Below are 9,568 nucleotides of genomic sequence, written 5' to 3'. Positions count from 1 at the left end.
GTGTGTTTGTATATCGGTGTGTGTGTGTGTGCTTGTATATCGGTGTGTGTGTTTGTCTATCGGTGTGTGTGTGTGTTTGTATATCGGTGTGTGTGTATATCAGTGTGTGTGTGTGTTTGTATATCAGTGTGTGTTTGTATATCTGTGTGTGTGTTTGTATATCTCCGTGTGTGTGTTTGTATATCAGTGTGTGTGTGTTTGTATATCGGTGTGTGTTTGTATATCAGTGTGTGTGTATATCAGTGTGTGTGTGTGTGTGTGTGTGTGTATATCAGTGTGTGTGTATATCAGTGTGTGTGTGTGTGTGTTTGTATATCGGTGTGTGTATGTCAGTGTGTGTGTGTGTGTTTGTTTGTAAATCAGTGCGTGTGTGTTTGTATATCGCTGTGTGTGTTTGTATATCGGTGTGTGTGTTTGTATATCAGTGTGTGTGTGTGTATTTGTATATCAGTGTGTGTGTGTTTGTATATCAGTGTGTGTGTTTGTATATCAGCGTGTGTGTTTGTATATCAGCGTGTGTGTTTGTATATCAGTGTGTGTGTGTTTGTATATCAGTGTGTGTGTGTGTTTGTATATCAGTGCGTGTGTTTGTATATCAGTGTGTGTGTGTTTGTAAATCAGCGTGTGTGTGTTTGTATATCAGCGTGTGTGTGTTTGTATATCAGCGTGTGTGTGTTTGTATATCAGTGTGTGTGTGTTTGTATATCAGTGTGTGTGTTTGTATATCAGTGTGTGTGTTTGTATATCAGTGTGTGTGTTTGTATACCAGTGTGTGTGTTTGTATATCAGCGTGTGTGTTTCTATATCAGTGTGTGTGTGTGTGTGTGTGTTTGTATATCAGTGTGTGTTTGTATATCAGTGTGTGTGTGTTTCTATATCAGTGTGTGTGTTTGTATATCAGTGTGTGTGTTTGTATATCAGTGTGTGTGTTTGTATACCAGTGTGTGTGTTTGTATATCAGCGTGTGTGTTTCTATATCAGTGTGTGTGTGTGTGTGTGTGTTTGTATATCAGTGTGTGTTTGTATATCAGTGTGTGTGTGTTTCTATATCAGTGTGTGTGTTTGTATATCAGTGTGTGTTTGTATATCAGTGTGTGTGTTTGTATATCAGTGTGTGTTTGTATATCAGTGTGTGTTTGTATATCAGTGTGTGTGTGTTTGTATATCAGCGTGTGTGTGTTTGTATATCAGTGTGTGTGTTTGTATATCAGTGCGTGTGTTTGTATACCTGTGTGTGTTTGTATATCTGTGTGTGTTTGTATATCAGCGTGTGTGTGTTTGTAGATCAGCGTGTGTGTGTTTGTATATCAGCGTGTGTGTGTTTGTAGATCAGCGTGTGTGTGTTTGTATATCAGCGTGTGTGTGTTTGTATATCAGCGTGTGTGTGTTTGTATATCAGCGTGTGTGTGTTTGTATATCAGTGTGTGTGTTTCTATATCAGTGTGTGTGTGTGTGTTTGTATATCAGTGTGTGTTTGTATATCAGTGTGTGTGTGTTTGTATATCAGTGTGTGTGTTTGTATATCTGTGTGTGTGTGTGTTTGTATATCAGGTGTGTGTTTGTATATCAGTGTGTGTGTGTTTGTATATCAGGTGTGTGTTTGTATATCTGTGTGTTTGTATATCAGTGTGTGTGTGTGTTTGTATATCAGTGTGTGTGTGTTTGTATATCAGTGTGTGTGTTTGTATATCAGGTGTGTGTTTGTATATCAGTGTGTGTGTTTGTATATCAGTGTGTGTGTTTGTATATCAGTGTGTGTGTTTGTATATCAGTGCGTGTGTGTGTTTGTATATCAGCGTGTGTGTGTTTGTATATCAGCGTGTGTGTGTTTGTATATCAGCGTGTGTGTGTTTGTATATCAGCGTGTGTGTGTTTGTATATCAGCGTGTGTGTTTGTATATCAGCGTGTGTGTGTTTGTATATCAGCGTGTGTGTGTTTGTATATCAGCGTGTGTGTGTTTGTATATCAGCGTGTGTGTGTTTGTATACCAGTGTGTGTGTTTGTATATCAGCATGTGTGTTTCTATATCAGTGTGTGTGTGTGTGTGTGTGTTTGTATATCAGTGTGTGTTTGTATATCAGTGTGTGTGTGTTTCTATATCAGTGTGTGTGTTTGTATATCAGTGTGTGTTTGTATATCAGTGTGTGTGTTTGTATATCAGTGTGTGTTTGTATATCAGTGTGTGTTTGTATATCAGTGTGTGTGTGTTTGTATATCAGTGTGTGTGTGTTTGTATATCAGTGTGTGTGTTTGTATATCAGTGCGTGTGTTTGTATACCTGTGTGTGTTTGTATATCTGTGTGTGTTTGTATATCAGCGTGTGTGTGTTTGTAGATCAGCGTGTGTGTGTTTGTATATCAGCGTGTGTGTGTTTGTATATCAGCGTGTGTGTGTTTGTATATCAGCGTGTGTGTGTTTGTATATCAGCGTGTGTGTGTTTGTATATCAGCGTGTGTGTGTTTGTATATCAGTGTGTGTGTTTCTATATCAGTGTGTGTGTGTGTGTTTGTATATCAGTGTGTGTTTGTATATCAGTGTGTGTGTGTTTGTATAACAGTCTGTGTGTTTGTATATCTGTGTGTGTGTGTGTTTGTATATCAGGTGTGTGTGTGTTTGTATATCAGGTGTGTGTTTGTATATCTGTGTGTGTTTGTATATCAGTGTGTGTGTGTGTTTGTATATCAGTGTGTGTGTGTTTGTATATCAGTGTGTGTGTTTGTATATCAGGTGTGTGTTTGTATATCAGTGTGTGTGTGTTTGTATATCAGTGTGTGTGTGTGTTTGTATATCAGCGTGTGTGTGTATATCAGCGTGTGTGTGTATATCAGCGTGTGTGTGTGTGCTTGTATATCAGCGTGTGTGTGTGTTTGTATATCAGCGTGTGTGTTTGTATATCAGTTTGTGTGTGTTTGTATGTCAGTGTGTGTGTGGGTCAGACACTGTCCTCTGAGGGACTGGGTGGGTCGGTGGGTCAGACACTGTCCTCTGAGGGACTAGGTGGGTCGGTGGGTCAGACGCTGTCCTTTCAGGGACTGGGTGGGTCAGAGACTGGGTGGGTCAGTGGGTCAGACTCTGTCCAATCAGAGACTGGGTGGGTCAGGGGGTCAGACACTGTCCTTTCAGGGATTGGGTGGGTCGGTGGGTCAGACACTGTCCTTTCAGAGACTGGGTGGGTCGGTGGGTCAAACACTGTCCTTTCAGGGACTTGGTGGGTCAAACACTGTCCTTTCAGGGACTGGGTGGGTCGGTGGGTCAGACATAGTCATAGTCATAAAGTCATAGAGATATACAGCACAGAAAGAGGCCCTTCGGCCCATCGCGTCCGCACCGGCCATCAAGCCCCGTCTAATCTAATCCCATTTTCCAGCATTTGGTCCGTAGTCTTGTATGCTATGGCATTTCAAGTGCTCATCCAAATGCTTCTTGAATGTTGTGAGGGTTCCTGCCTCTACCACCCTTTCAGGCAGTGAGTTCCAGATTCCAACCACCCCCTGGGTGAAAAAGTTCTTCCTCAAATCCCCTCTAAACATCCTGCCCCTTACCTTGAATCTATGGCCCCTTGTTATTGATCCCTCTACTAAGGGGACAAGTTCCTTTCTATCTACCTATCTATGCCCCTCATCATTTTGTGCACCTCAATCAGGTCCCCCCTCAGCCTTCTCTGCCCCAAGGAAAACAACCCCAGCCTGTCCAGTCTTTCTTCATAGCTGAAGCGCTCCAGCCCAGGTAACATCCTGGTAAATCTCCTCTGCACCCTCTCCAAAGCAATCACATCCTACCTATAGTGTGGCGACCAGAACTGCACACAGTACTCCAGCTGTGGCCTCACCAGCGTTTTGTACAGCTCCATCATAACCCCCCTGCTCTTATATTCTATGCCTCGGCTAATGAAGGCAAGTATCCCATATGCCTTTTTAACCACCTTATCCACCACCTGTTCTGCTGCCTTCAGGGATCTATGTACATGCACACCAAGGTCGCTCTGATCCTCTGTCTTTCCTAGGGTCTTACCATTCATTGTGTATTCCCTTGCCTTGTTAGTCCTCCCAAATTGCATCACCTCACACTTTTCAGGGTTAAATTCCATTTGCCACTGTTCCGCCCATCTGACCAACCCATCTATATCGTCCTGTAGCCTGAGGCTGCTTCTCCTCGCTATTTACCACCCCACCAATTTTCGTGTCATCTGCGAACTTACTGATCATACCTTTTACATTCCCATCCAAATCATTAATGTAGACCACAAACAGCAAGGGACCCAGCACCAATCCCTGCGGTACCCCACTGGACACAGGCTTCCAGTCACAAAAACAACCTTCCACCATCACCCTCTGCCTTCTGCCACTAAGCCAGTTTTGGATCCAATGTGCCAAGTCACCCTGGATCCCATGGGCTCTTACCTTCTTGACCAGTCTCCTATGCGGGACTTTATCGAAAGCCTTACTGAAATCCATGTAAACCACATCCACTGCACCACCCTCATCCACACACCTAGTCACCCCCTTGAAAAATTCAATCAAATTAGTCAGGCATGATCTTCCCTTGACAAAGCCATGCTGACTATCCCTGGTAAATCCTTGCCTCTCCAAGTGGAGACTAATTCTGTCCCTCAGAATTTTTTCCAATAATTTCCCTACCACTGATGTTATGCTCACTGGCCTTTAATTCCCTGGTTTATCCCTACTACCCTTCTTGAATAATGGTACTACGTTAGCTGTTCTCCAGTCCTCTGGCACATCCCCTGTGGCCAGAGAGGTTCTGAAAATTTGTGTCAGAGCCCCTGCAATCTCCTCCTTTGCCTCACAGTCCCCCTGCCCGATTTCTATGTCTACATCGTCCTTCTCCATAGTGAACACAGATGCAAAAAATTCATTTAAGACCCCACCTACATCTTCTGGCTCCACACACAGATTGCCACTTTGGTCCCTAATGGGCCCTACTCTTTCCCTAGTTATCCTCTTGCCCTTAATATACTTATAAAACACCTGAGGATTTTCCTTTATTTTGCTCACCAGTGTTATTTCATGGCCCCTCCTCGCTCTCCTAATTTCTTTTTTAAGTATCCCCCTGCACTTTTTATACTCCTCTAGGGCTTCCTCTGTCTTTAGTCCTTTGTATCTGCCAAAAGCCCTCCTTTTTTTCCTAATCCATTCTCGTATATCCCTTGACATCCAAGGTTCCCTGGGCTTGTTGGTCCCACCCTTGACCTTTACGGGAACATGTTGCCATTGTACTCTCTCAATTTCCTTTCTGAAAGACTCCCATTGCTCCGATGTGGACATTCCTACAAGTAGCTGATCCCAGTCCACATTGGCCAGATCCTGCCTTATCATATGAAAATCGGCCTTCCCCCAATTTAGAACCTTTATTTCCGGTCCATCTCTGTCCTTTTCCATGACTACCTTAAATCTCACCGAATTATGGTCACTGTCACCAAAGTGCTCACCTACTAACACTTCTACCACTTGCCCGGCCACATTCCCTAGAATTAGGTCCAGTACCGCCCCCTCTCTTGTAGGACTTTCTACATGCTGGCTCAAAAAGCTCTCCTGGATGCACTTTAAGAATTCTGCACCCTCTAAGCCTTTCACACTCTGACTATCCCAGTTAATATTGGGGAAGTTGAAATCCCCCACTATTATTACCCTATTATTTGCACATTTCTCTGAGATTTGCCTACATATCTGTTCCTCTATCTCCCCCTGACTGTTTGGAGGCCTAAAGTACACTCCCAGCAAAGTGCTTGCCCACTTTTTGTTTTTAAGTTCTACCCATATGGCCTCATTAGAGGAACCTGTTAATATATCATCCCTCCTTACAGCAGTAATTGACTCCTTAATTAATATTGCGACACCCCCTCCTCTTTTACCCCCCTGTCTCACCTGAAGATTCTATACCCCGGAATATTGAGCTGCCAGTCTTGCCCCTCCCTCAACCATGTCTCCGTGATAGCAACAATATCATACTCCCATGTGTTCATCAACACCTTCAGTTCATCCACCTTATTCGCAAGACTCCTTGCATTAAAATAAATGCCATCCAGCCTTGCCCTACTCCCTTGTGCCGCTACATATTTGCTCTGCCTTCCAGTCTGACTTGTTTTTTCCTCTATATTTGGCTGTACATCACCCCCTATTATAGCTCCACTCTATCCCATCCCCCTGCCAAGTTAGTTTAAACCCCCCCGAACAGTGCTAGCAAACCTCCCCGCAAGGATATTTGTCCCGCTCTGGTTCAGGTGCAACCCGTCCGACTTGTACAAGTCCCACCTTCCCCAGAAGCAGACCCAGTGATCCAGGAAACTAAAGCCCTCCCTCCTGCACCAACTCTTTAGCCACGCATTCATCTGCTCTATCCTCCTATTCCTATACTCACTAGCAGGTGGCACCGGGAGTAATCCAGAGATTACAGCCTTTGAGGTCCTGCTCTTTAATCTGCTACCTAGCTCCCTAAATTCTTGCTGCAGGACCTCATCCCCCTTCCTACCCATGTCGTTGGTCCCAATGTGAACCATGACCTCTGACTGTTCACCCTCCCCCTTCAGAATGCCCTGCAGCCGTTCAGTGACATCCTTGACCCTGGCACCAGGGAGGCAACAAACCATCCTGGAGTCAGTCTATGGCCACAGAAATGCCTATCTGTTCCCCTTACGATAGAATCCCCTACCACTATTGCTCTCCCACTCTTTTTCCTCCCTTCCTGAGCAGCAGAAGCACCCCTGGTGCCAGGAAGTTGGCTGCTGCTGCCTTCCCCTGGTAAGTCATCCCCCTCAACAGTATCCAAATCGGTATACCTGTTTGAGAGGGGGGTGGCCACAGGGGTCCCCTGCACTACCTGCCTGCTTCTACTGCTCCGCCTGATGGTCACCCATTTCCCTTCTGCCTGTGCAGCCCTTACCTGCGGTGTGACCAACTCACTAAACGTGCTATCCACGACCTTCTCAGCATCGCGAATGCTCCAAAACTCATCCATCCGCAGCTCCAGCGCCTCAATGCGGTCTGCTAGTAGCTGCAGCTGGATACATTTCCGGCACACATGGTCGTCGGGGACAACAGCAGCATTCCTGAATTCCCACTTAGCGCAGGTGGCGCATAACACGGGGCTGTGCTGTCCTGACATGACTTACCCTTTAATTAATTTAAATTAATTCAATACCACCAATTAAAGATATACTGTAGGGCACTTGTATGGCAGAACTCCCCGCTACACCAGAGAGACCCTAGAAAATATAAGCCACAGAATTGAAGTTACCTTACAGCTAAAAGTGCCATTTCCTGCTCTCGCCCCGAACTTGACAATTTCATTCACTTTGCCTCCAATTTCCACCCTTCCCTCACCTTTACATGGTCCATCTCTGACTCTTCCCTTCCCTTCCTCGACTTCTCCATCTCCATCTCTGGGGATAGGTTATCGACCAATATTCACTACAAGCCCACTGACTCCCACAGCTACCTGGACTACACTTCCTCCCACCCTGCCTCCTGTAAGGACTCTATTCCATTCTCCCAGTTTCTCCGTCTCCGCCGTATCTGCTCCGACGACGCCACCTTCCACACCAGTGCTTCAGACATGTCTTCCTTTTTCCGCAACCAAGGATTCCCCTCTACCGTGGTTGACACTGCCCTCGACCGTGTCCGTTCTATCTCCCGCACTTCTGCCCTCACCCCTGCCCCTCCCTCCCGGAACCATGATAGGGTTCCCCTTGTCCTCGCCTTTCACCCCACCAGCCTTCACATTCAACGGGTCATCCTCCGGCATTTCCGCTACCTCCAAAGTGATCCCACCACCAAATGTATCTTCCCCTCCCCTCCCCTTTCAGCATTCCGTAGGGACCGCTCCCTCCGAGACACCCTAGTCCACTCCTCTATCACCCCAAACAGCCCTTCCCCTTCGCCTGGCACCTTCACGTGCAAGCGCAGGAGATGCAACACCTGCCCTTATACCTCCCCCATTCCCACTGTCCAGGGCCCCAAACACCCCTTCCAGGTGAATCAGCGATTTACTTGTACTTCTCGCAATCTAGTATACTGTATTCGCTGCTCACGATGCGGTCTCCACTACATTGGGGAGACCAAACGCAGATTGGGTGACCGCTTTGCGGAACACCTCCGTTCAGTCCGTAAGGGTGACCCTGAGCTTCCGGTCGCCTGTCATTTTAATTCACCGCCCCATTCCCACTCGGACCTCACCGTCCTTGGCCTCTTGCATTGTTCCACGGAAGCTCAACGTAAACTCGAGGACCAGCACCTCATCTTCCGATTAGGCACTCTGCAGCCTTCCGGACTCAATATCGAGTTCAACAATTTCAGATCATAACCTCGGCCCCTATTAGATTTTCACTTGTAATTTTTCCACTCCTTTTCACCCCCCCCCTTTCCTTTTGTTTCTCTCTCACACCTGGCAGCTATCTCTTGCCCTGCCAGTACACTTCACACCTAATCTCAGCCTATTACCATCTCGTCTAGCTTCTAACACCTTTTATTGTCTCTTTTACTACTTTTGTTTCTTTTACTTCTTTTGTCCGATCGCAGCCCTGCCTTCGATCTATTTTCTTTTCTTTCCAGTTTTGAAGACGGGTTCGACCCGAAACGTCAACTCAAATTTCTCTCCACGGATGTTGCCTGACCTGCTGAGTTTTTCCAGCATTTTCTGTTGTTATTTTGGATTTCCAACATCTGCAGTATTTTGCTATCGATATATTTAAGGGCTCTGGTTTACAAACAAACTATAAACCACCAAGTTTAATTTTAAAGAGAGAGAAATATCTGCCACCCAATCACTTACCTGCTTTCTGGTGACGTCACACTGTAAGAAAGCCCGCGAAAGTGAGGTTTTATACTCACCCGGGCCTCGGCTCACTGGTCCCTCCGCTCCCGACTCCAAGCACTCTGTGTGTTTGTCTATATATATCTGTGTGTGTTTGTCTATATATGTCTGTGTGTGTGTGTTTGTCTATATATGTCTGCGTGTGTGTTTGTCTATATATGTCTGTGTGTGTGTTTGTCTATATGTCTGCGTGTGTTTGTCTATACAGGTAGACTATCCTTTATCCGAAAACCTCGGGACCAGCCGTGTTTCGGTTTTCGGAGAATTTCGGATTTCGGAAGGGGGGTCGGGGCCGGGGGGGGTCCGTGGGGGGGTCGGCGGGGGGGGTCGGCAGGGTTCGGGGCCGGCGGGGGGCCGGCGGGGTCCGCGGGGGGGGGTCGGGGTCGGCGGGGGTCCGCGGGGGGTCGTGCGCACGACTTACGCTGACGCTCAGCGTAAGTCGGTGGGGGTCGGGGTTGGCGGGGTCCACGGGGGGGTCCGCGGGGGTCGGGGTCGGCGGGGGGGTCGGCGGGGGTCCGCGGGGGGGTCCGCGGGGGGTCGTGCGCACGACTTACCCTTTATCCGAACTTCCGAAACCGAAACCCTCTAAAAACCGAAGGTTTTTTCGTTCAGCGTAAGTCGTGCGCACGACTTACGCTGAACGTTTTTAGAGGGTTTCGGTTTTTGGAAGTTCGGATAAAGGGTAGTCTACCTGTATATGTCTGCGTGTGTGTGTTTGTCTATTTCTGTCTGCATGTGTGT

General features: G+C 46.8%; 1 protein-coding gene across 1 annotated transcript in view; it reads left to right on the top strand.

Moving 5' to 3' along the window:
• Positions 1-9,568, top strand: part of heatr4 (HEAT repeat containing 4) — a 102,002-nt gene that overhangs the window by 61,679 nt on the left and 30,755 nt on the right. The gene's annotated exons all lie outside the window — the stretch shown is intronic.

The sequence above is a fragment of the Somniosus microcephalus genome, chromosome 12 (assembly GCF_052327205.1).
Source record: "Somniosus microcephalus isolate GS21.2 chromosome 12, FLI_Smic_1.0, whole genome shotgun sequence".
Taxonomy (NCBI): Eukaryota; Metazoa; Chordata; class Chondrichthyes; order Squaliformes; family Somniosidae; genus Somniosus; species Somniosus microcephalus.
The sequence above is the reverse complement of the archived record's forward strand: the minus strand, read 5'-3'. Positions and strand labels throughout refer to the sequence as shown.